General features: G+C 50.4%; 1 protein-coding gene and 1 long non-coding RNA gene across 3 annotated transcripts in view; one reads left to right on the top strand and one right to left on the bottom strand.

Moving 5' to 3' along the window:
• RASIP1 (Ras interacting protein 1) overlaps nucleotides 1-24781 on the bottom strand; it is a 1579933-nt gene that overhangs the window by 81630 nt on the left and 1473522 nt on the right. The window lies entirely within an intron of this gene.
• On the top strand, nucleotides 13037-17881 carry LOC142256485 (uncharacterized). The gene is made up of 3 exons (XR_012727529.1): nucleotides 13037-13341; nucleotides 15655-15783; nucleotides 16789-17881. It is a non-coding gene; the product is annotated as an uncharacterized LOC142256485 (long non-coding RNA).

Here is a 24781-nt window from a genome sequence, read left to right as displayed (position 1 = left end):
GCCGGAGCAGTGCTCAGGCAGAAGTCCTCCTCCGGAAAGATGGTGACTTGCGGATTCTTCTCCAAGAGCTTCTCAGCGCCTGAACGCAACTACACCATCGGTGACCGAGAGCTCTTGGCAGTCAAACTGGCTCTGGAGGAATGGCGCTACCTTCTGGAAGGAGCAGTGTACCCCGTGATTATTTACACGGACCACAAGAACCTGGAATACCTGCGGTCCGCTCAGCGACTGAACCCACGGCAAGCCAGGTGGTCCTTATTCTTTGCCAGGTTTGATTTCCAGCTCCATTTCCGACCCGCGGACAAGAACGTACGGGCTGATGCCTTGTCCAGGTCTTTCATGCCCATGGAGCAGGAGGAGGAGACTACCCAACCCATCATCTGTCCTAGCAAAATCATTCCGGTGGCCCCTGTCACCCTGGCCCAGATACCACCCGGGAAGACCTATGTCTCTGAGCAGTGGCGTAACTAGAGTTTGATGGGCCCTGGTGCAAACTTTGGACCGGGGCCCCCCTCCATGTACACAACACTTAGGGTACGGGATAATGATGCTGACACTTGGCTTTTACCCACAGCACCCAGGTTTCCCATGATCTAAAATCCCTCTATCAGCACCCAGCTTTCCCATGCTCTGTCATACATCTTTCCCTCAGCACCCAGCTTTCCCATATCAGAGCATGGGAAAGCTGGGTGCTGAGAGATGTATAGCAGATCATGGGAAAGCTGGGTGCTGAGAGATGTATAGCAGAGCATGGGAAAGCTGGATGCTGAGAGATGTATAGCAGAGCATGGGAAAGCTGGGTGCTGAGAGATGTATAGCAGAGCATGGGAAAGCTGGGTGCTGAGAGATGTATAGCAGAGCATGGGAAAGAGCCCTTTTCCCTCAGCACAAAACATTCCCATCCCATACTTGTATCTTCTTCCTCCCTCATATATAATTCTCCAAATACTATAATGGCCCCCACATAGCCTTCCATATAGTATAAAGGGTCCCACATAACCCTTTATATATTAGAATGCACCCCCATAGTCCTCCATGTATTATAATGCATTTCCCATAGTTCTCCATATTTTATACTGCACCACAGTCCCCCATGCTTTATAATGCACCCCCATAGACCATGTGTAAGGTAGCCTCCATAGTCCTCCATATATTATAATGTAGCCCCCATAGTCCTATATGTATTATAATGCAGCCCCATAGACCTCCATGTATAATGTGCTGCTATAGTCTATGTATAAGGTGTCCTTCATGTTTATTATGCAGTCCCATAGACCTCCATGTATCATGCAGCCAGCACCCCCAGGCCTCCATGTATTATGCAGCCAGTCCCACCAGGGCCTCCATGTGTCATGCAGCCAGCCCCACCAGGTGTCATGCAGCCAGCCCCACCAGGGCCTCCATGTGTAATGCAGCCAGCTTCCCCAGGGCCTATATGTGTCATGCAGCCAGCCCCCCCAGGGCCTCTATGCGTCATGCAGCCAGCCCCCCCCAGGGCCTCTATGCGTCATGCAGCCAGCCCCCCCCAGGGCCTCCATGTGTCATGCAGCCAGCCCCCAGGGCTTCTATGTGTAATGCAGCCTGCCAGCCAGCCCCACCAGGGCCTCCATGTATCATGCAGGCAGCTTCCCCGGGCCTATATGTGTCATGCAGCCAGCAAAATAAAAAAACAAGTACCTCTCAGCTCCTTCTGACCCCTGCGACTGCGGTAGTTATGCCCCTGCCCCCATATGTCACACACCCTGCTCCCTATACAGCCTGCACCCCCATATCACACACACACCCTGACCCACATATCTCACCCTGCCCGTACCCCAACTTACCCCTCTCACACACTCTGCACCCTTCACATGCTTCTGTCACAGTCTGCAGCCCTCATATCCCCCTCACCCTGCAGCCCCTCCCCTCATGTCCCCTCTTTTCTCATTACCACTCATGTGTTCGAAGTATCTTCTCCTGCTTTCTCCCCGGCATCCTGTGTCTCCTCCCACACAGTCACATGGGCGTGACATCATCGCAGGTCCTGGTAGGGATGGTTTCCGTCTGCCGTGCAGGAGCACATCTCCTCTGCAGCAGGTCAGGAACGCCTGGTGGCCTCTCCAGGTCAGGGGCCCCTCTGCTCTCTGCAGACACTGGGCCCCCCTGACTCATAGGCCGGCCCCCTAATGGTCGCGCAGTCGGCCACTACATAGTGACACTACACATAGGGGCCCGGCAGCCGGCTCTGCAGAGCGGCTGCCGGGCCCCTATAACCCTGCGGGCCCGGTCGCAGTGGCGACCTCTGCGACCGCGATCGTTACGCCCCTGTCTCTGAGACAGACAGGAAAAAAGTGTTACACTGGGGTCATGCCTCGAAAACAGCCGGTCATGCTGGTCAGAAGAGAACATGGGGTGAGATTGTACGTCATTACTGGTGGCCATCCCTTCGCACGGACGTCGCTGCTTTTGTCTCTGCCTGCTCCTCTTGTGCCAGGAACAAGACGCCTAAACACCTGCCATATGGCCGTCTTCTGCCTCTGCCGATACCCTCAGTTCCGTGGCAACACATAGCGATGGACTTTATTACGGACTTGCCATTGTCCTCCGGACACACAGTCATATGGGTCGTGGTGGATCGGTTCTCTAAAATGGCTCATTTCGTCCCTATGGCTGGACTGCCCTCTGCTCAGGAACTCGCGGACGCCTATATACATCACATCTTCCGCTTGCATGGCTTTCCATCACACATCGTATCCGACAGAGGAACTCAGTTCACCTCCCGCTTCTGGAGGGCTCTCTGCAAACATCTGGGAGTGACTCTGGACTTTTCATCTGCATACCATCCTCAGTCTAATGGCCAAGTGGAGAGGGTCAATCAAATCTTGACCTCTTTCTTACGTCACTATGTCAACGCCTATCACGACGACTGGTCCACGCTTCTTCCGTGGGCTGAATTCTCCCATAACCACCACATCAGTGAGTCGTCCTCCAGTTCTCCCTTCCATGTCGTTTACGGACTTCAGCCCTCCGTCCCATTGCCTGTATCCCCTTCTTCGGATGTCCCTGCTGCTGATACTGTAGCCCGTGACTTTGCAACCATTTGGGACTCTGTCAAGGCGTCCCTTGGGCGTGCTTCCCTGCGGATGAAAAGACACGCAGACAAGAGACGTCTGGACCCTCCGTGTTTCTCTCCTGGAGATCTAGTCTGGCTTGCATCCAAGTACGTCCGATTGAAGATACCATCCTACAAGCTGGGTCCTCGCTACATCGGGCCGTTTAAAGTCCTCAACAAGATCAATGAGGTCTCCTACAAGCTACAGCTCCCGGCCACGATGAGGATACCCAACTCATTCCACGTCTCCCTGCTCAAGCCGGTTGTCCTTGGTCCCTTCTCCGCTGCTGCCAGTTCGGCCCCTCCTCCTATTGCCGATGACGACATCTATGCGGTAAGGGATATTGTGGCCATGAAGACCGTACGGGGTCGACAGTTCTTCCTGGTGGACTGGGCAGGGTATGGTCCTGAGGATAGGTCCTGGGAGCCCCGGGAGAATGTGGGTACTCCGCTGATCCGTGCCTTCCTGTCCCGGTTGCGGGGAGGGGGGCGTGGGGGGGTACTGTCACGCTCCCCGGGTCCCCTGCGCTGCCCCCCGGCTCACCTGTCATGCTCCCCGGTTCCCCTGCCTCGCTTCCCGGTTCCTTGGTCCGGTCACCGCCGCTTCCCGCTCTCCAGCACCCTTTGCCGGCGCGTCCCCAGCGTCCTGGTCCCCGCTCCCGGCGCCCGTCGGCTTCACAGCCCCAGCCCGGCCCTGCTGCTTCCTCCACGCAGCTTCCTGCCCTGGCTTCTGGCAGTCGGGCCGCGCGCATGCGCATTAGGGCGCGCGCGCGGTCACTGACCCTTTCTTAAAGGGCCAGCGTCCATTAACAGGAAATGATGCAAAACAGGTACAGGGTATAAAGGGGTTTAATGTCCAAGGGGGCGGGGCCTGATCTTCGTGTTTCTTAAGCTAGGAGTCAGGTCTCCTGGTGTCTCTGTGATATACTCACCTATCTCTCTTGTAGAGCCGTGCCTGCCTCGCCATCCGGTCCTGCCGAATCCCGAACCCCGAACGCTGTCCATCTGCCATCCTGACAGTCCGTACCATCTCGGATCCCTGCGGTGACCCGTCATCTCGCTCCAAAGGTTCCGGACCCCGCCTGACATCTTCTCGGCTTCCGAACCTGAGCTACGTCACCCGGACTACCACCAGTGACTCCGTGGTCCCAGGGACTTCTCCGTTATACTTGTGTGCACGGACTGTTCTGCTGCCTATAGTGCTCCAGCTACCGGACCCCTTACCACCATCTAGGAGTTCGGCCCAGTGGATCCACCTCCTGGGTCTGCCCGTCCACCCGGCCCTGACAGATGGCACTAACTGGCAGCACTGTTTGCTATTAAAATGGCTTTGCAAAAAAGGGCAGGAGGGTAGAATGCAGAGGTGGGGGGACTTGTTTGGCACAAGTGGGACACTAATGGAGTACAGCAGCCACTTCTTGGATGGCACTAACTGGCAGCTCTGTTTGCTATTAAAATGGCTTTGCAAAAAAGGGCAGGGAGTAGAATGCAGAGGTGGTGGGCTTGCTTGGCACAAGTGGGACAGTAATGGAGTACAGCAGCCACTTTTTGGATGGCACTAACTGGCAGAACTCTTTGCTATTAAAATGGCTTTGCAAAAATGTGCAGGAGGGTAGAATGCAGAGGTGGTGGGACTTGCTTGGCACAAGTGGGACACTAAAGGAGTACAGCAGCCACTTTTTGGATTACACTAACTGGCAGCACTCTTTGCCATTAAAATGAATGGCTTTGCAAAAAAGGGCAGTAGGGTAAAATGCAAAGGTGGTGGGACTTGCTTGGCACAAGTGGGACACAAATGGAGTACAGCAGCCACTTTTTGGATGGTTCTAACTGGCAGCACTGTTTGCTATTAAAATGGCTTTGCAAAAAAGGGCAGGAGGGAAGAATGCAGAGGTGGTGGGACTTGCTTGGCACAAGTGGGACACTAATGGAGTACAGCAGCCACTTTTTGGATGGCACTAACTGGCCGCACTTTTTGCTATTAAAATGGCTTTGCAAAAAAGGGCAGGAGGGTATAATGCAAAGGTGGTGGGACTTGCTTGGCACAAATGGGACACAAATGGAGTACAGCAGCCACTTTTTGGATGGCACTAACTGGCAGAACTGTTTTCTAATAAATTCTTTGCAAAAAAAGGGCAGGAGGGTAGAATGCAGAGGTGGTGGGACTTGCTTGGCACAAGTGGGACACTAATGGAGTACAGCAGCTACTTTTTGGATGGCACTAACTGGCAGCACTGTTTGCTATTAAATGGCTTTGCAAAAAAGGGGCAAGAGGGTAGAATGCAGAGGTGGTGGGACTTGCTTGGCACAAGTGGGACACTAATGGAGTACAGCAGCCACTTTTTGGATGGCACTAACTGGCAGCTCTGTTTGCTATTAAAATGGCTTTGCAAAAAAGGGCAGGGAGTAGAATGCAGAGGTGGTGGGCTTGCTTGGCACAAGTGGGACACTAATGGAGTACAGCAGCCACTTTTTGGATGGCACTAACTGGCAGCACTGTTTGCTAATAAATGGTTTTGCAAAAAAGGGCAAGGGGGTAGAAAGCAGAGGTGCTGGGACTTGCTTGGCACAAGTGGGACACTAATGGAGTATAGCAGCCACTTTTTGGATAGTTCTAACTGGCAGCACTGTTTGTTATTAAAATGGCTTTGCAAAAAAGGGCAAGAGGGTAGAATGCAGAGGTGGTGGGACTTGCTTGGTACAAGTGGGACACTAATGGAGTACAGCAGCCACTTTTTGGATGGCACTAACTGGCAACACTCTTTGCCATTAAAATGAATGGCTTTGCAAAAAAGGGCAGGAGGGTAGGATGCAAAGGTGGTGGGACTTGCTTGGCACAAGTGGGACACAAATGGAGTACAGCAGCCACTTTTTAGATGGTTCTAACTGGCAGTACCGTTTGCTATTAAAATGGCTTTGCAAAAAAGGGCAGGAGGGTAGAATGCAGAGGTGGTGGGACTAGCTTGGCACAAGTGGGACACTAATGGAGTACAGCAGCCACTTTTTGGATGGCACTAACTGGCAGCACTCTTTGCCATTAAAATGAATGGCTTTCCAAAAGAGGGCAGGAGGGTAGAATGCAGAGGTGGTGGGACTTGCTTGGCACAAGTGGGACACTAATGGAGTACAGCAGCCACTTTTTGGATGGCACTAACTGGCAGCACTGTTTGCTATTAAAATGGCTTTGCAAAAAAGGGCTGGAGGGTAGAATACAGAGGCGGTGAGACTTGCTTGGCACAAGTGGGACACTAATGGAATACAGCAGCCACTTTTTGGATGGCACTAACTGGCAGCACTCTTTGCTATTAAAATGAATGGCTTTGCAAAAAAGGGCAGGAGGGTAGATTACAAAGGTGGTGGGACTTGCTTGGCACAAGTGGGACACAAATGGAGTACAGCAGCCACTTTTTGGATGGTTCTAACTGGCAGCACTGTTTGCTATTAAAATGGCTTTGCAAAAAAGGGCAGGAGGGTAGAATGCAGAGGTGGTGGGACTTGCTTGGCACAAGTGGGACACAAATGGAGTACAGCAGCCACTTTTTAGATGGTTCTAACTGGCAGCACTGTTTGCTATTAAAATTGCTTTGCAAAAAAGGGCAGGAGGGTAGAATGCAGAGGTGGTGGGACTTGCTTGGCACAAGTGGGACACTAATGGAGTACAGCAGCCACTTTTTGGATGGCACTAACTGGCAGCACTGTTTGCTATTAAAATGACTTTGCAAAAAAGGGCAGGAGGGTAGAATGCAGAGGTGGTGGGACCTGCTTGGCACAAGTGGGACACTAATGGAGTATAGCAGCCACTTTTTGGATGGCACTAACTGGCAGCACTGTTTGCTATTAAATGGCTTTGCAAAAAAGGGCAAGAGGGTAGAATGCAGAGGTGGTGGGACTTGCTTGGCACAAGTGGGACACTAATGGAGTACAGCAGCCACTTTTTGGAAGGCAATAACTGGCAGCACTCTTTGCCATTAAAATGAATGGCTTTGCAAAAAAGGGCAGGAGGGTAGGATGCAAAGGTGGTGGGACTTGCTTGTCACAAGTGGGACACAAATGGAGTACAGCAGCCACGTTTTAGATGGTTCTAACTGGCAGCACCGTTTGCTATTAAAATGGCTTTGCAAAAAAGGGCAGGAGGGTAGAATGCAGAGGTGGTGGGACTAGCTTGGCACAAGTGGGACACTAATGGAGTACAGCAGCCTCTTTTTGGATGGCACTAACTGGCAGCACTCTTTGCCATTAAAATGAATGGCTTTCCAAAAGAGTGCAGGAGGGTAGAATGCAGAGGTGGTGGGACTTGCTTGGCACAAGTGGGACACTAATGGAGTACAGCAGCCACTTTTTGGATGGCATTAACTGGCAGCACTGTTTGCTATTAAAATGGCTTTGCAAAAAAGGGCTGGAGGGTAGAATACAGAGGCGGTGAGACTTGCTTGGCACAAGTGGGACACTAATGGAATACAGCAGCCACTTTTTGGATGGCACTAACTGGCAGCACTCTTTGCTATTAAAATGAATGGCTTTGCAAAAAAGGGCAGGAGGGTAGAATACAAAGGTGGTGGGACTTGCTTGGCACAAGTGGGACACAAATGGAGTACAGCAGCCACTTTTTGGATGGTTCTAACTGGCAGCACTGTTTGCTATTAAAATGGCTTTGCAAAAAAGGGCAGGAGGGTAGAATGCAGAGGTGGTGGGACTTGCTTGGCACAAGTGGGACACTAATGGAGTACAGCAGCCACTTTTTGGATGGCACTAACTGGCAGCACTGTTTGCTATTAAAATTGCTTTGCAAAAAAGGGAAGGAGGGTAGAATGCAGAAGTGGTGGGACTTGCTTGGCACAAGTGAGACACTAATGGAGTACAGCAGCCACTTTTTGGATGGCACTAACTGGCAGCACTGTTTGCTATTAAAATGGCTTTGCAAAAAAGGGCAGGAGGGTAGAATGCAGAGGTGGGGGGACTTGTTTGGCACAAGTGGGTCACTAATGGAGTACAGCAGCCACTTCTTGGATGGCACTAACTGGAAGCTCTGTTTGCTATTAAAATGGCTTTGCAAAAAAGGGCAGGGAGTAGAATGCAGAGTTGGTGGGCTTGCTTGGCACAAGTGGGACAGTAATGGAGTACAGCAGCCACTTTTTGGATGGCACTAACTGGCAGAACTCTTTGCTATTAAAATGGCTTTGCAAAAATGTGCAGGAGGGTAGAATGCAGAGGTGGTGGGAATTGCTTGGCACAAGTGGGACAGTAATGGAGTACAGCAGCCACTTTTTGGATGGCACTAACTGGCAGCACTGCTTGCTATTAAAATGGCTTTGCAAAAAAGGGCAGGAGGGTAGAATGCAGAGGTGGTGGGACTAGCTTGGCACAAGTGGGACACTATTGGAGTACAGCAGCCACTTTTTGGATGGCCCTAACTGGCAGCACTCTTTGCCATTAAAATGAATGGCTTTCCAAAAGAGGGCAGGAGGGTAGAATGCAGAGGTGGTGGGACTTGCTTGGCACAAGTGGGACACTAATGGAGTACAGCAGCCACTTTTTGGATGGCACTAACTGGCAGCACTGTTTGCTATTAAAATGGCTTTGCAAAAAAGGGCTGGAGGGTAGAATACAGAGGCGGTGAGACTTGCTTGGCACAAGTGGGACACTAATGGAATACAGCAGCCACTTTTTGGATGGCACTAACTGGCAGCACTCTTTGCTATTAAAATGAATGGCTTTGCAAAAAAGGGCAGGAGGGTAGAATACAAAGGTGGTGGGACTTGCTTGGCACAAGTGGGACACAAATGGAGTACAGCAGCCACTTTTTGGATGGTTCTAACTGGCAGCACTGTTTGCTATTAAAATGGCTTTGCAAAAAAGGGCAGGAGGGTAGAATGCAGAGGTGGTGGGACTTGCTTGGCACAAGTGGGACATAAATGGAGTACAGCAGCCACTTTTTGGATGGTTCTAACTGGCAGCACTGTTTGCTATTAAAATTGCTTTGCAAAAAAGGGCAGGAGGGTAGAATGCAGAGGTGGTGGGACTTGCTTGGCACAAGTGGGACACTAATGGAGTACAGCAGCCACTTTTTGGATGGCACTAACTGGCAGCACTGTTTGCTATTAAAATGACTTTGCAAAAAAGGGCAGGAGGGTAGAATGCAGAGGTGGTGGGACCTGCTTGGCACAAGTGGGACACTAATGGAGTATAGCAGCCACTTTTTGGATGGCACTAACTGGCAGCACTGTTTGCTATTAAATGGCTTTGCAAAAAAGGGCAAGAGGGTAGAATGCAGAGGTGGTGGGACTTGCTTGGCACAAGTGGGACACTAATGGAGTACAGAAGCCACTTTTTGGATGGCACTAACTGGCAGCACTCTTTGCCATTAAAATGAATGGCTTTGCAAAAAAGGGCAGGAGGGTAGGATGCAAAGGTGGTGGGACTTGCTTGTCACAAGTGGGACACAAATGGAGTACAGCAGCCACTTTTTAGATGGTTCTAACTGGCAGCACCGTTTGCTATTAAAATGGCTTTGCAAAAAAGGGCAGGAGGGTAGAATGCAGAGGTGGTGGGACTAGCTTGGCACAAGTGGGACACTAATGGAGTACAGCAGCCTCTTTTTGGATGGCACTAACTGGCAGCACTCTTTGCCATTAAAATGAATGGCTTTCCAAAAGAGGGCAGGAGGGTAGAATGCAGAGGTGGTGGGACTTGCTTGGCACAAGTGGGACACTAATGGAGTACAGCAGCCACTTTTTGGATGGCACTAACTGGCAGCACTGTTTGCTATTAAAATGGCTTTGCAAAAAAGGGCTGGAGGGTAGAATACAGAGGCGGTGAGACTTGCTTGGCACAAGTGGGACACTAATGGAATACAGCAGCCACTTTTTGGATGGCACTAACTGGCAGCACTCTTTGCTATTAAAATGAATGGCTTTGCAAAAAAGGGCAGGAGGGTAGAATACAAAGGTGGTGGGACTTGCTTGGCACAAGTGGGACACAAATGGAGTACAGCAGCCACTTTTTGGATGGTTCTAACTGGCAGCACTGTTTGCTATTAAAATGGCTTTGCAAAAAAGGGCAGGAGGGTAGAATGCAGAGGTGGTGGGACTTGCTTGGCACAAGTGGGACACTAATGGAGTACAGCAGCCACTTTTTGGATGGCACTAACTGGCAGCACTGTTTGCTATTAAAATTGCTTTGCAAAAAAGGGCAGGAGGGTAGAATGCAGAAGTGGTGGGACTTGCTTGGCACAAGTGAGACACTAATGGAGTACAGCAGCCACTTTTTGGATGGCACTAACTGGCAGCACTGTTTGCTATTAAAATGGCTTTGCAAAAAAGGGCAGGAGGGTAGAATGCAGAGGTGGGGGGACTTGTTTGGCACAAGTGGGTCACTAATGGAGTACAGCAGCCACTTCTTGGATGGCACTAACTGGAAGCTCTGTTTGCTATTAAAATGGCTTTGCAAAAAAGGGCAGGGAGTAGAATGCAGAGTTGGTGGGCTTGCTTGGCACAAGTGGGACAATAATGGAGCACAGCAGCCACTTTTTGGATGGCACTAACTGGCAGAACTCTTTGCTATTAAAATGGCTTTGCAAAAATGTGCAGGAGGGTAGAATGCAGAGGTGGTGGGAATTGCTTGGCACAAGTGGGACAGTAATGGAGTACAGCAGCCACTTTTTGGATGGCACTAACTGGCAGCACTGTTTGCTATTAAAATGGATTTGCAAAAAACGGCAGGAGGGTAGAAGGCAGAGGTGGTGGGACTTGCTTGGCACAAGTGGGACACTAATGGAGTACAGCAGCCACTTTTTGGATGGCACTAACTGGCAGCACTGTTTTCTAATAAATTCTTTGCAAAAAAAGGGCAGGAGGGTAGAATGCAGAGGTGGTGGAACTTGCTTGGCACAAGTGGGACACTAATGGAGTACAGCAGCTACTTTTTGGATGGCACTAACTGGCAGCACTGTTTGCTATTAAATGGCTTTGCAAAAAAGGGGCAAGAGGGTAGAATGCAGAGGTGGTGGGACTTGCTTGGCACAAGTGGGACACTAATGGAGTACAGCAGCCACTTTTTGGATGGCACTAACTGGCAGCTCTGTTTGCTATTAAAATGGCTTTGCAAAAAAGGGCAGGGAGTAGAATGCAGAGGTGGTGGGCTTGCTTGGCACAAGTGGGACACTAATGGAGTACAGCAGCCACTTTTTGGATGGCACTAACTGGCAGCACTGTTTGCTAATAAATGGTTTTGCAAAAAAGGGCAAGGGGGTAGAAAGCAGAGGTGGTGGGACTTGCTTGGCACAAGTGGGACACTAATGGAGTATAGCAGCCACTTTTTGGATAGTTCTAACTGGCAGCACTGTTTGTTATTAAAATGGCTTTGCAAAAAAGGGCAAGAGGGTAGAATGCAGAGGTGGTGGGACTTGCTTGGTACAAGTGGGACACTAATGGAGTACAGCAGCCACTTTTTGGATGGCACTAACTGGCAACACTCTTTGCCATTAAAATGAATGGCTTTGCAAAAAAGGGCAGGAGGGTAGGATGCAAAGGTGGTGGGACTTGCTTGGCACAAGTGGGACACAAATGGAGTACAGCAGCCACTTTTTAGATGGTTCTAACTGGCAGCACCGTTTGCTATTAAAATGGCTTTGCAAAAAAGGGCAGGAGGGTAGAATGCAGAGGTGGTGGGACTAGCTTGGCACAAGTGGGACACTAATGGAGTACAGCAGCCACTTTTTGGATGGCACTAACTGGCAGCACTCTTTGCCATTAAAATGAATGGCTTTCCAAAAGAGGGCAGGAGGGTAGAATGCAGAGGTGGTGGGACTTGCTTGGCACAAGTGGGACACTAATGGAGTACAGCAGCCACTTTTTGGATGGCACTAACTGGCAGCACTGTTTGCTATTAAAATGGCTTTGCAAAAAAGGGCTGGAGGGTGTAGGGCACTGCAGCCCGAATGTGGATGCTGCCCCCTGACTGCTGGCCCCTTCCTGTGAAAATAGGTGATCCCCCTTTAAGAGACCTCTCGACTCTGTCACTCCTCCCATTAAAACGTCATTGGTTCCTCCCTCCGCAGCTTGCTGCACAGGATCAAGGGAGTTTTCCTGGCCACTCTCTCTGAGGACCCGGACCAGTTTGGACTGCCGGTATGATGGACCCGCTCATGGAGGCGGTGAGAGAGCGCATCGGCAGGGAGGGGAGCGGATGGCTCACAGGGCTGTTACCTGTGGGCAGCTTCCTCTCTGCCGAGGTTCAAGCGAGCGGTGCCGGCGAGCGGAGGTCTAAGAGACATACCCGCCCGCCGGCCCGTTTGAGCCCGCCACAGAATTCAAAAAGGAGCGCGAAGAAAAGCTCTTCGCGCTCCCAGCGCTTACCCCCGCCCACCATCCTTAGCTCGGCTGCCGGCGCCATTGTGAGGGACGCTCCAGGGGACAGGGAGTCAGCGCAGGTCCACGGCCCCTCGTTACAAGCAGCAGGCAGCTGCACGGGGTTAAGGGGAGCCGATTTACATCAGATTGCCCTGAGCAGCATTGCTCCAAACGTCCTCCCCTTAGTTGCAATGGGAGGAAACAATACATGCCAGAGTTCCTCTGGTTCTAGCGGTGCTTCTGCTGATATGAGAGCACCGCTTGAGTCGGCACCTCTAGCCCAAAGGGAGGGGGGAAATGGGCCCATAAATATTCCACAGGTGGATGGACAGTTGGTCCTGTGGCCCCCACCTGATCAGACGCCGCCACCATCACAGTTGAGCCAGCCTTTACTTATTGCCCCACTAGGTACTGGTTTAGTCTCACAGCTTAATCCTCCCAGTGTAATTGTACCTCACCAACTGGCTCCCTATGTAAGGGGGGAGGGGGCCAGTTCGCCACTTGGCCTGCAGAATAGCCTCCTACAGATGAGGGCGGGGGTGAGTAGCGGAGGGTATCAGAGCATTTCACGGTCACGTGCTGGGACCCCGGCCACGGCTATTGCGGGTGGTGCGGGCAGCCAACGTGGGCGTGCTTCCTCATCATCATCTGACGAGCAGCGCGCGCGTAGGCGCAGCAGGCGACGTATCAGCAGCCGTCGCCGTGGCAGATCTAGGTCTAGGCGGCGTAGTCGGCGTTCCAGGTCCTCGCGCTGGCGCTCCCCCTCTTCCTCAGACGAATCCTCAGAGAGGTCACGCAGAAGAAGGAGGACACCAACCGCTACAACTGTGCAGCGTGGCGATGTGGGTCCAACATCCGTGGACCAGTTCCAGGATATGGGAAACACAATTTCTTCGACGCACGGTGAGTACCCTTACGTGGGGGTCTGGAGTGGGGTTGGGTCTACCGGGGCTGCGCCTAGGGACCCGGCTCAGGTTCAAAAAGTATTCGTGAACCCCAAATTGTTACAGGTGCCAGAGGGGTCAAAAGTAACCCCTCCTGGCCCGGACCTTTACAAAGGTGGTCTGTTTTGTGGGGTCCCTCCCTTGGGTTCCCACCTTGACGTGCAGGTGAAAGAGTTAATCTGGGCCAACAGTTACGTCGACATCTGGTCATTAATATCGACAGACCAGCATTCGGTTGATCGGGAACGGCGGCCGGGCGAGAAGTTTTATGACCGTAAGCCTAAGGTTGCCAAGACCATAAATAATTGGTTGCAGGCGTTCGCCGTTCTGGGATGTGTTATGGGTCAACGGCACCCGGAAAGGTGCTCAGAATTGTTTATTTACCTGGACAGCATCTACAGCTCGTACAAGGCCCATGGAGGTTCGGCGTGGTGGAAGTACGATGAGGACTTCCGTCGCCGTTTGGACCTTCAGCCCCACCTGGGTTGGGGAGTCAAGGCCACTGACTCTTGGCTCCGCCTGATGATGGCTCAGAGGGTTATACAGCCTTTTCCCGGGGGGGCTGCCGCGCCCGGATCTCACACGGGCGCGGTGGCCATCCGCCGCCCGGGAACATGTTGGTTATTTAACGACGGATTCTGTAAATACCACACCCTGTGCAAGTACAAGCACGAGTGCTCGGTGTGCGGGGGGCCTCACACTGCCTCCAAATGCAACAAGCCCGCTCAAAAAGCCCACGGGGCTAAACCCGGGACTCAGGAAAACCGTGACCCCAGTGAGCGTCACCATGATGGAGCCGTGGCTAAGCAGGTACCCCAATAGACGGGCTGCAGCCCAAATCAGATTCGGTTTTTCGTTCGTTTTTTTCATACCTTTCCTTTTTTCTAGGCTCCCCTCATCATCCCCCAATTTGAAATCAGCAAGGGAAAACCCGGAAGTCATCCGTTCCAAACTGGTTAAGGAAGTGGCCTTAGGGCGTTTTCAAGGTCCGTTTAAGGCCCCACCTTTCAGTAACCTGCGGGTGTCACCCTTGGGGGTGGTTCCCAAAAAGGAACATGGACAATTCCGGCTCATTCATCACCTGTCCTATCCCAAGGGTAGATCGGTGAATGACGGTATACCTGAGGAAGACTCGTCGGTTCATTATGTGTCTTTCGATAGGGCAGTTGAATTGGTCAGGCTTGCTGGTAGGGGTGCTCTCTTGGCAAAATCCGACATAGAGTCGGCCTTCCGCCTCTTGCCGGTACATCCGGACTGTCATCACCTGCTGGGTGCAATGCTGGACGGTGAGTATTATTTCGACACCTGTCTCCCCATGGGTTGTTCCATTTCTTGCCAGTATTTTGAAATGTTCAGCTCCTTTTTAGAATGGGTTGCCCGCCGGGAGACAGGTTCCGAGGGGATAACTCACTATTTGGACGATTTCTTATTCGTCGGCCCCGCTGCCTCTCCGTTGTGCCAATCCGTATTGGACTGTTTTCAGTCCCTCATGGGACGGTTTGGTGTCCCCCTTTCAAAAGAAAAAACCATTGGCCCTGTCACGGTCTTGTCTTTCCTGGGTATAATCATTGATACCGAAGCTATGGAGTTCAGGCTTCCCCCGGAAAAAATCCGAGGCCTGCTTGACCTTATTTCGGCGGTCATTTCCGTGGGAAAAGTCACCTTGTTCCAAATGCAGTCACTATTGGGTTCACTCAATTTTGCCTGCAAGGTCATGCCCATGGGCAGGATTTTTTCCAGGCGCCTGTCATTGGCTACTTGTGGGGTATGGCTTCCACACCATCGAATTCGTATAACAACATCCCTAAAGAACGACTTGTTTGTGTGGCAAAAATTTTTGAGTACATACAACGGCCGCGCTTGCTTTCAAGAGGCGGACCGGACAAACTCGGAGGTAGAACTTTTTTCGGACGCTGCAGGAGCCATTGGATTCGGGGTCATTTTTGGCACGCAGTGGTGTGCCGAAAAATGGCCGGAAACCTGGGTACAGTGGGCGTGGACCGGGAACCTTACCCTGCTTGAACTTTTCCCTATAGCGGTCGCGGTCGAAATTTGGGGGGAGGCGTTGAGGAATAAGCGGATCATTTTTTGGTGCGATAATGCCAGCGTGGTGCATGCCATCAACCACTTGTCCGCCTCTTCCCCCCCAGTCATCAGCCTGATCAGATTTTTAGTTTTAAAATGCTTATCAATAAACGTTTGTTTTAAAGCGAAGCATGTTCCTGGTTGCAAAAATAACATGGCGGACGCCCTGTCGCGTTTTCAATTTCAGAGATTCCGGGATTTGCATCCATCAGCAGAGGTTCAAGGTTTGGTGTGCCCAGCAGGGATGTGGGATGTCCCGCTCAGCTGATCCCGATGATCCATTCCTCAGTGGCCCCGTCGACTTGGAGAGCCTACGGTAAGGCATGGAACGATTGGTGCGAGTCGGTGGGGGAAATTTCTGGTGCGCCTTCGGGCGACACTTTATTACAGCTTACACTGAAGTATTTGGTGTCCCTGCACAACCGGCGGGCATCCGGGGCGGTTACACGTAACCGGCTATCGGACATAGCGTTTAACTTTAAACTCAGGAACTGGCCAGATGTTACAAAGTCCTTTTTGGTGCACCAAGTTCTGAAGGGCTGGAGGAGAAGTGACATTAGGATTGACCGTAGAAGGCCCATCTCTTTTCATCTGTTGGCTGAATTAATCGATGGGGCAAAGGTTTTATGTAATTCTTCATACGAATTCACTTTGTTTGCAGCGGCTTTTGGAACCGCATTTTTCGGGGCCCTTCGGGTCGGGGAACTTGTACCGAAGGCACGGGGAGACATAGGTGGCTTACAACGGGACGATGTTTTAGTATGTGGCGACGGGTTGCGAGTACGCTTGCGTAAATCTAAGATGGATCAGGAAAGCAGGGGAACATGGTTTCCCCTGTTTTCTATCCCAGGCCCAGTGTGCCCTGGAGCTCTTGTTAGGTCTTTTCTAGCGATCAGAACCGATGGGCCGCAATTTTTTACACATGAGGACGGTCCCCCCCTATTAGCGGGGCAGTTTTTAAATTTTTTGCGGCGCATTCTTACCCATCTTGGCCTGCCAGCGTCTGAATTCGGGACTCATTCTTTCCGTATCGGGGCTGCCACGGAGGCTTCACGGGCAGGTATGCAAGATTCGGAAATCCAGCGGGTTGGAAGATGGCGTTCCAGGTGCTTCATGAGATACATTCGCCCTGAGCTGGTCTTAAACGCAGGCACTGCAGAGCAGGCCTTCGACTTGGATTAGGTGTTGTAACTGGAGCACGCCGGTGTGGTTTGGGAGCTCATGAGTCGTTCTTGCGGTATGTGGTTAGCGGGAGCATTGGAAGGGTGAAGGTACCTGTTCATCTGTTTTTGTCTGTGGTTTGACATTGTTTTCTTTTCAGATACAAGCCGTCCGAGTGTGTGGATCCTAGGTCATTCGTTTGTGTACTGGGCGGCTCGGAGAGCGGACTCCCGACCTGGTGGCCGGTCCTTGGGATTACTTGACACCGACGTTAACTGGAGAGGTATCAGGGGCCTGTCCTGGCCGCAGGTTTTACCAGAAGTGGTCAAGATAGCAAGGATGGTCTCCTCCCCAGTGGTTTTGGTGATACACGCCGGGGGTAACGACCTGGTTTCGTTTCCGTTGGCTGAGTTACTGACCCTTATGCGGTCTGATATGGACAAATTCCCCTGTTTCTTCCCTCAAATGAAGCTGGTTTGGTCCGAGGTGATTCCGCGGCTTGTTTGGCATGGCGCTAAGGAAGGTTTCGCCATGGAACGAACCCGGCGTACGCTGAATCAGCGTATCTCAAAATTTATACGGTTCAAAAACGGGGTGGTCGTCCGCCATCACCAGCTGGAGGGTGATAATACGGCTTACCTGCGGGCGGATGGAGTGCATCTGAATGATAGTGGTCAGGAGTTGTTCTTGGCAGGAATCCGTGAGGGTGTCGTGCAAGCACTCCAGTCCATGGTGGGTGGGGTCGCAGCTCGTTGATTTGCTGCTCCTTGGCGGAAGGGGTCGGAATTAAGGAGAAATGGAGGTGAAACACCCGCACCGGACGGCCGAGTGGCGGTACTTTACCTAAACCCCTGGTATATTTGGCTGGTTTTAACGCCTGTTTTGGAGAGCTGTGACCATAATTTTATCCCAAAAGATGAGAGCATTGTTTTCCTTTGACTCTCCAAAGAAAAAGTTAAATAAAAAGTTTTGTTTTCAAAGAAAATTGTGTCGTGGTGTCTCTTAAAGGGGAGGGGGAGGATTTGTTGGGGTCCTGGCAGTCTGTAGGGCACTGCAGCCCGAATGTGGATGCTGCCCCCTGACTGCTGGCCCCTTCCTGTGAAAATAGGTGATCCCCCTTTAAGAGACCTCTCGACTCTGTCACTCCTCCCATTAAAACGTCATTGGTTCCTCCCTCCGCAGCTTGCTGCACAGGATCAAGGGAGTTTTCCTGGCCACTCTCTCTGAGGACCCGGACCAGTTTCCCGCCCACCCTCCCCTCTTTTTAAGGTTTTTGGTTGAAAGGAGATGTGAGTTTTTTCGGTTGTTTGGTATTATCAAGTCACAGCAGCGGAAGGGGTCGGAATTAAGGAGAAATGGAGGTGAAACACCCGCACCGGACGGCCGAGTGACGGTACTTTACCTAAACCCCTGGTATATTTGGCTGGTTTTAACGCCTGTTTTGGAGAGCTGTGACCATAATTTTATCCCAAAAGATGAGAGCATTGTTTTCCTTTGACTCTCCAAAGAAAAAGTTAAATAAAAAGTTTTGTTTTCAAAGAAAATTGTGTCGTGGTGTCTCTTAAAGGGGAGGGGGAGGATTTGTTGGGGTCCTGGCAGTCTAGAATACAGAGGCGGTGAGACTTGCTTGGCACAAGTGGGACACTAATGGAATACAGCAGCCACTTTTTGGATGGCACTAACTGGCAGCACTCTTTGCTATTAAAATGAATGGCTTTGCAAAAAAGGGCAGGAGGGTAGATTACAAAGGTGGTGGGACTTGCTTGGCACAAGTGGGACACAAATGGAGTACAGCAGCCACTTTTTGGATGGTTCTAACTGGCAGCACTGTTTGCTATTAAAATGGCTTTGCAAAAAAGGGCAGGAGGGTAGAATGCAGAGGTGGTGGGACTTGCTTGGCACAAGTGGGACACAAATGGAGTACAGCAGCCACTTTTTAGATGGTTCTAACTGGCAGCACTGTTTGCTATTAAAATTGCTTTGCAAAAAAGGGCAGGAGGGTAGAATGCAGAGGTGGTGGGACTTGCTTGGCACAAGTGGGACACTAATGGAGTACAGCAGCCACTTTTTGGATGGCACTAACTGGCAGCACTGTTTGCTATTAAAATGACTTTGCAAAAAAGGGCAGGAGGGTAGAATGCAGAGGTGGTGGGACCTGCTTGGCACAAGTGGGACACTAATGGAGTATAGCAGCCACTTTTTGGATGGCACTAACTGACAGCACTGTTTGCTATTAAATGGCTTTGCAAAAAAGGGCAAGAGGGTAGAATGCAGAGGTGGTGGGACTTGCTTGGCACAAGTGGGACACTAATGGAGTACAGCAGCCACTTTTTGGATGGCACTAACTGGCAGCACTCTTTGCCATTAAAATGAATGGCTTTGCAAAAAAGGGCAGGAGGGTAGGATGCAAAGGTGGTGGGACTTGCTTGTCACAAGTGGGACACAAATGGAGTACAGCAGCCACTTTTTAGATGGTTCTAACTGGCAGCACCGTTTGCTATTAAAATGGCTTTGCAAAAAAGGGCAGGAGGGTAGAATGCAGAGGTGGTGGGACTAGCTTGGCACAAGTGGGACACTAATGGAGTACAGCAGCCTCTTTTTGGATGGCACTAACTGGCAGCACTCTTTGCCATTAAAATGAATGGCTTTTCAAAAGAGGGCAGGAGGGTAGAATGCAGAGGTGGTGGGACTTGCTTGGCACAAGTGGGACACTAATGGAGTACAGCAGCCACTTTTTGGATGGCACTAACTGGCAGCACTGTTTGCTATTAAAATGGCTTTGCAAAAAAGGGCTGGAGGGTAGAATACAGAGGCGGTGAGACTTGCTTGGCACAAGTGGGACACTAATGGAATACAGCAGCCACTTTTTGGATGGCACTAACTGGCAGCACTCTTTGCTATTAAAATGAATGGCTTTGCAAAAAAGGGCAGGAGGGTAGAATACAAAGGTGGTGGGACTTGCTTGGCACAAGTGGGACACAAATGGAGTACAGCAGCCACTTTTTGGATGGTTCTAACTGGCAGCACTGTTTGCTATTAAAATGGCTTTGCAAAAAAGGGCAGGAGGGTAGAATGCAGAGGTGGTGGGACTTGCTTGGCACAAGTGGGACACTAATGGAGTACAGCAGCCACTTTTTGGATGGCACTAACTGGCAGCACTGTTTGCTATTAAAATTGCTTTGCAAAAAAGGGCAGGAGGGTAGAATGCAGAAGTGGTGGGACTTGCTTGGCACAAGTGAGACACTAATGGAGTACAGCAGCCACTTTTTGGATGGCACTAACTGGCAGCACTGTTTGCTATTAAAATGGCTTTGCAAAAAAGGGCAGGAGGGTAGAATGCAGAGGTGGGGGGACTTGTTTGGCACAAGTGGGTCACTAATGGAGTACAGCAGCCACTTCTTGGATGGCACTAACTGGAAGCTCTGTTTGCTATTAAAATGGCTTTGCAAAAAAGGGCAGGGAGTAGAATGCAGAGTTGGTGGGCTTGCTTGGCACAAGTGGGACAGTAATGGAGTACAGCAGCCACTTTTTGGATGGCACTAACTGGCAGAACTCTTTGCTATTAAAATGGCTTTGCAAAAATGTGCAGGAGGGTAGAATGCAGAGGTGGTGGGAATTGCTTGGCACAAGTGGGACAGTAATGGAGTACAGCAGCCACTTTTTGGATGGCACTAACTGGCAGCACTGTTTGCTATTAAAATGGCTTTGCAAAAAAGGGCAGGAGGGTAGAATGCAGAGGTGGTGGGACTAGCTTGGCACAAGTGGGACACTATTGGAGTACAGCAGCCACTTTTTGGATGGCACTAACTGGCAGCACTCTTTGCCATTAAAATGAATGGCTTTCCAAAAGAGGGCAGGAGGGTAGAATGCAGAGGTGGTGGGACTTGCTTGGCACAAGTGGGACACTAATGGAGTACAGCAGCCACTTTTTGGATGGCACTAACTGGCAGCACTGTTTGCTATTAAAATGGCTTTGCAAAAAAGGGCTCGAGGGTAGAATACAGAGGCGGTGAGACTTGCTTGGCACAAGTGGGACACTAATGGAATACAGCAGCCACTTTTTGGATGGCACTAACTGGCAGCACTCTTTGCTATTAAAATGAATGGCTTTGCAAAAAAGGGCAGGAGGGTAGAATACAAAGGTGGTGGGACTTGCTTGGCACAAGTGGGACACAAATGGAGTACAGCAGCCACTTTTTGGATGGTTCTAACTGGCAGCACTGTTTGCTATTAAAATGGCTTTGCAAAAAAGGGCAGGAGGGTAGAATGCAGAGGTGGTGGGACTTTCTTGGCACAAGTGGGACATAAATGGAGTACAGCAGCCACTTTTTGGATGGTTCTAACTGGCAGCACTGTTTGCTATTAAAATTGCTTTGCAAAAAAGGGCAGGAGGGTAGAATGCAGAGGTGGTGGGACTTGCTTGGCACAAGTGGGACACTAATGGAGTATAGCAGCCACTTTTTGGATGGCACTAACTGGCAGCACTGTTTGCTATTAAAATGACTTTGCAAAAAAGGGCAGGAGGGTAGAATGCAGAGGTGGTGGGACCTGCTTGGCACAAGTGGGACACTAATGGAGTATAGCAGCCACTTTTTGGATGGCACTAACTGGCAGCACTGTTTGCTATTAAATGGCTTTGCAAAAAAGGGCAAGAGGGTAGAATGCAGAGGTGGTGGGACTTGCTTGGCACAAGTGGGACACTAATGGAGTACAGCAGCCACTTTTTGGATGGCACTAACTGGCAGCACTCTTTGCCATTAAAATGAATGGCTTTGCAAAAAAGGGCAGGAGGGTAGGATGCAAAGGTGGTGGGACTTGCTTGTCACAAGTGGGACACAAATGGAGTACAGCAGCCACTTTTTAGATGGTTCTAACTGGCAGCACCGTTTGCTATTAAAATGGCTTTGCAAAAAAGGGCAGGAGGGTAGAATGCAGAGGTGGTGGGACTAGCTTGGCACAAGTGGGACACTAATGGAGTACAGCAGCCTCTTTTTGGATGGCACTAACTGGCAGCACTCTTTGCCATTAAAATGAATGGCTTTCCAAAAGAGGGCAGGAGGGTAGAATGCAGAGGTGGTGGGACTTGCTTGGCACAAGTGGGACACTAATGGAGTACAGCAGCCACTTTTTGGATGGCACTAACTGGCAGCACTGTTTGCTATTAAAATGGCTTTGCAAAAAAGGGCTGGAGGGTAGAATACAGAGGCGGTGAGACATGCTTGGCACAAGTGGGACACTAATGGAATACAGCAGCCACTTTTTGGATGGCACTAACTGGCAGCACTCTTTGCTATTAAAATGAATGGCTTTGCAAAAAAGGGCAGGAGGGTAGAATACAAAGGTGGTGGGACTTGCTTGGCACAAGTGGGACACAAATGGAGTACAGCAGCCACTTTTTGGATGGTTCTAACTGGCAGCACTGTTTGCTATTAAAATGGCTTTGCAAAAAAGGGCAGGAGGGTAGAATGCAGAGGTGGTGGGACTTGCTTGGCACAAGTGGGACACTAATGGAGTACAGCAGCCACTTTTTGGATGGCACTAACTGGCAGCACTGTTTGCTATTAAAATTGCTTTGCAAAAAAGGGCAGGAGGGTAGAATGCAGAAGTGGTGGGACTTGCTTGGCACAAGTGAGACACTAATGGAGTACAGCAGCCACTTTTTGGATGGCACTAACTGGCAGCACTGTTTGCTATTAAAATGGCTTTGCAAAAAAGGGCAGGAGGGTAGAATGCAGAGGTGGGGGGACTTGTTTGGCACAAGTGGGTCACTAATGGAGTACAGCAGCCACTTCTTGGATGGCACTAACTGGAAGCTCTGTTTGCTATTAAAATGGCTTTGCAAAAAAGGGCAGGGAGTAGAATGCAGAGTTGGTGGGCTTGCTTGGCACAAGTGGGACAGTAATGGAGTACAGCAGCCACTTTTTGGATGGCACTAACTGGCAGAACTCTTTGCTATTAAAATGGCTTTGCAAAAATGTGCAGGAGGGTAGAATGCAGAGGTGGTGGGAATTGCTTGGCACAAGTGGGACAGTAATGGAGTACAGCAGCCACTTTTTGGATGGCACTAACTGGCAGCACTGTTTGCTATTAAAATGGCTTTGCAAAAAAGGGCAGGAGGGTAGAATGCAGAGGTGGTGGGACTAGCTTGGCACAAGTGGGACACTATTGGAGTACAGCAGCCACTTTTTGGATGGCACTAACTGGCAGCACTCTTTGCCATTAAAATGAATGGCTTTCCAAAAGAGGGCAGGAGGGTAGAATGCAGAGGTGGTGGGACTTGCTTGGCACAAGTGGGACACTAATGGAGTACAGCAGCCACTTTTTGGATGGCACTAACTGGCAGCACTGTTTGCTATTAAAATGGCTTTGCAAAAGAGGGCTCGAGGGTAGAATACAGAGGCGGTGAGACTTGCTTGGCACAAGTGGGACACTAATGGAATACAGCAGCCACTTTTTGGATGGCACTAACTGGCAGCACTCTTTGCTATTAAAATGAATGGCTTTGCAAAAAAGGGCAGGAGGGTAGAATACAAAGGTGGTGGGACTTGCTTGGCACAAGTGGGACACAAATGGAGTACAGCAGCCACTTTTTGGATGGTTCTAACTGGCAGCACTGTTTGCTATTAAAATGGCTTTGCAAAAAAGGGCAGGAGGGTAGAATGCAGAGGTGGTGGGACTTGCTTGGCACAAGTGGGACATAAATGGAGTACAGCAGCCACTTTTTGGATGGTTCTAACTGGCAGCACTGTTTGCTATTAAAATTGCTTTGCAAAAAAGGGCAGGAGGGTAGAATGCAGAGGTGGTGGGACTTGCTTGGCACAAGTGGGACACTAATGGAGTATAGCAGCCACTTTTTGGATGGCACTAACTGGCAGCACTGTTTGCTATTAAAATGACTTTGCAAAAAAGGGCAGGAGGGTAGAATGCAGAGGTGGTGGGACCTGCTTGGCACAAGTGGGACACTAATGGAGTATAGCAGCCACTTTTTGAATGGCACTAACTGGCAGCACTGTTTGCTATTAAATGGCTTTGCAAAAAAGGGCAAGAGGGTAGAATGCAGAGGTGGTGGGACTTGCTTGGCACAAGTGGGACACTAATGGAGTACAGCAGCCACTTTTTGGATGGCACTAACTGGCAGCACTCTTTGCCATTAAAATGAATGGCTTTGCAAAAAAGGGCAGGAGGGTAGGATGCAAAGGTGGTGGGACTTGCTTGTCACAAGTGGGACACAAATGGAGTACAGCAGCCACTTTTTAGATGGTTCTAACTGGCAGCACCGTTTGCTATTAAAATGGCTTTGCAAAAAAGGGCAGGAGGGTAGAATGCAGAGGTGGTGGGACTAGCTTGGCACAAGTGGGACACTAATGGAGTACAGCAGCCTCTTTTTGGATGGCACTAACTGGCAGCACTCTTTGCCATTAAAATGAATGGCTTTCCAAAAGAGGGCAGGAGGGTAGAATGCAGAGGTGGTGGGACTTGCTTGGCACAAGTGGGACACTAATGGAGTACAGCAGCCACTTTTTGGATGGCACTAACTGGCAGCACTGTTTGCTATTAAAATGGCTTTGCAAAAAAGGGCTGGAGGGTAGAATACAGAGGCGGTGAGACATGCTTGGCACAAGTGGGACACTAATGGAATACAGCAGCCACTTTTTGGATGGCACTAACTGGCAGCACTCTTTGCTATTAAAATGAATGGCTTTGCAAAAAAGGGCAGGAGGGTAGAATACAAAGGTGGTGGGACTTGCTTGGCACAAGTGGGACACAAATGGAGTACAGCAGCCACTTTTTGGATGGTTCTAACTGGCAGCACTGTTTGCTATTAAAATGGCTTTGCAAAAAAGGGCAGGAGGGTAGAATGCAGAGGTGGTGGGACTTGCTTGGCACAAGTGGGACACTAATGGAGTACAGCAGCCACTTTTTGGATGGCACTAACTGGCAGCACTGTTTGCTATTAAAATTGCTTTGCAAAAAAGGGCAGGAGGGTAGAATGCAGAAGTGGTGGGACTTGCTTGGCACAAGTGAGACACTAATGGAGTACAGCAGCCACTTTTTGGATGGCACTAACTGGCAGCACTGTTTGCTATTAAAATGGCTTTGCAAAAAAGGGCAGGAGGGTAGAATGCAGAGGTGGGGGGACTTGTTTGGCACAA

This window comes from Anomaloglossus baeobatrachus, chromosome 11 (genome assembly GCF_048569485.1).
Source record: "Anomaloglossus baeobatrachus isolate aAnoBae1 chromosome 11, aAnoBae1.hap1, whole genome shotgun sequence".
NCBI classification, from domain to species: domain Eukaryota; kingdom Metazoa; phylum Chordata; class Amphibia; order Anura; family Aromobatidae; genus Anomaloglossus; species Anomaloglossus baeobatrachus.
The sequence above is the reverse complement of the archived record's forward strand: the minus strand, read 5'-3'. Positions and strand labels throughout refer to the sequence as shown.